The sequence below is a fragment of the Oratosquilla oratoria genome, chromosome 3, assembly GCF_046742065.1.
Source record: "Oratosquilla oratoria isolate Oo_2021 chromosome 3, ASM4674206v1, whole genome shotgun sequence".
NCBI lineage: Eukaryota > Metazoa > Arthropoda > Malacostraca > Stomatopoda > Squillidae > Oratosquilla > Oratosquilla oratoria.
In genome coordinates, this window is record NC_134779.1 from 85,859,056 (window position 1) to 85,861,555 (window position 2,500).

The following is a 2,500-nucleotide window of genomic DNA, read 5'->3' on the forward strand; positions in this document are numbered from 1 at the left end:
TCGACTTAAGCACATGAATCTGTTTTCCCTAAAAAAGCGTAGACTCAAAGGTGACTTGATACAGGTCTTTAAGATTTTAAAGGGATTTGACAACATCAAAAGTGACAAAATTTTCACATTGAATGAGAATCAGACAAGAAACAATGGTCTCAAACTGTCCGAAAATAGATTCAATTTGGAAGTAGGTAGAAACAACTTTGCCAACCGTGTAGTTAATGAATGGAATAAACTTCCTGCACAGGTAGTGCAATGTAGTTCAGTTCAAAGCTTTAAGAATCATTTAGATAAATACCTAAGTAAGATGCTGTAATGATTATAATTTATGTTATATTATTTGTTTTTTGTTTTGTTATAATTTGTCTGTCTGATTTTCATTTATTATTAGTTATATGTCAATTTGTAATCATTTACTATTTACCTGTTTGTTTGTTATTCAACTATACCTATGCATTTATCTATGTATTTTATTTGTTATTTTTACATTATTATAGTTTTAATTTATTATCAATATGATATATATGTATGTATGTATATGTGTGTATATGTATATATATGTATATATATGTATATGTGTATATATATATTTTTTTTCTTTTTGCATCCGACCTAGATATGGATCAAAAGGTCTCCTGTCGGCATGCTCCGCCTTTGTAATCCTTTGTAATCCTTATGATAATAATAATAATAATAATAATGATAATAATAATATTAATAATGATAATAATAATAATAATAATAATAATAATAATAATAATATTGAAAATAAATGATTAATAATTTAACAAAATATTAATTATAAAAAGAAGAGAATAAAAACAATAATGTGATAAAGAATGAAAATTTGAAGTGGTGAAGGAACAAAGTAGAAATAATGGAGGATGCGTGATTTAGTAGCACGTGAAATAGAATATGGTAGCTTGGTTTAAGAAGAATCGTCAACGTAAAAGAAAGAAAGCTGGAAAGGGTAGACAGAAGTGGGAAAAAGGTATCTGGTAAGCCATTCCTGGAGGACAAGTGTCGCGGTAGATATGTCCATTTCAAGTCACCAGTTCTCTTGTTTGTGTTTTTGTGGTTGGCAATGTAAAGATATTCAATTATTTTCCGTTGTTTTTTGTGTAGTCCTTTGGCTAAAATGGTGGATCCCTCCCAGTTTGGTAGGTGTCCCTCTGTGTCTATGAGTCTATTGTTAAGTCATGTGTATGTCTCTCCGTAGTATGCAGTGTCGCATCCATTGCAGGGAATTTTGTATACGATGCTATTGTATTGTGATCAAGTGTCCTATTTTCTTCCCTGTGTCATTTACTATGATAAGTCCTGTCTGTCTCAACGTTTTGGAAACATGCGAGATAGGCCAGAGTTAGGAATTACAAGGTATCGTAAATCTGTCCTCTCTTTACTTTCTTTCCCAAGTCTGATTTTAATGGCTTTTCGTAGTGATGTCCCTAACATGCCCTCTGGGTACCTTAGGTTCCTGAATGCAGCGGTCATGTATTTAATTTCATCTTGTAAATACTCCTCGCTGCCTATTCTAAGAGCCCTAAGGTAAAACCCAATGATAACTTCTGATTTGGTCTTTTCGTCATGTGCGCTAAAATAGTGGATGAAGTCGTCTTTGTTTGTTGGTTTACGGTATAACCTGAACCTAGCGCTGTCGCCCGATCTGATGATGACAGTGTCTAGGAAAGGTAGGGAACCGTTGGCTTCTTCCTCTACTGTGAATTTAATCCTTTTGTCTACGTCATTCAGTTGTTCTAGTACGTTTCTTGTGTTGGTTGTTTTGTGTGTAATGAAGAGGATACCGTTATGTTGACGACATCCTCCTCACTTGGAGTTATCTGGGATGATATGTAGAAAACATTCCCTTTCCAATGTTTCCATGTAGAGCGATGCTGCTACCACACTCAATGGTGACCCCATTGGAAATCCTTCATGGTGTTTGTATTCTTGATTATTAAAATTAAATTATCCAAATTTCATGCGTTTTTCCACTAACTCCAAGTAGTCACACTTGTTGATAGGTAAGTTGTCGGCGTCAATGTGTTTTACTGTCTCTTTAACGTTAGTGTAGAGGGAAGTAATGTCAAAAATTACCAGTCGTTGGTCTGTGAAGTCAAACGTGTTTAGTTTGTCTATTAGGTCGGAAGAGTTTCTGAGGTGTATTCCGCTAATGCTACCTAGGGAGGATGAAAGGCTTCATGTCTTAGTGTTTCTCTAGCCTTCTGAAGGAAGCGCACCACACAGACTAGCCAAGCAATTGGCTAAACCCCTTCCATCCTCCTTAGGTAGCATTAGCGGAACACACCTCAGAAACTCTACCGACCTAATAGAAAAACTATACAAACAAAACCAAGACGAAACGTGACAATAGCATCGTATACAAAATTCCCTGCAATGGATGTGACACTGCATACTACGGAGAGACATACACAGGACTTAACAATAGACTCAGGGAACACAAAGCAGACATTAGACATCACCGAGAAACAAACGCTCTAATTAA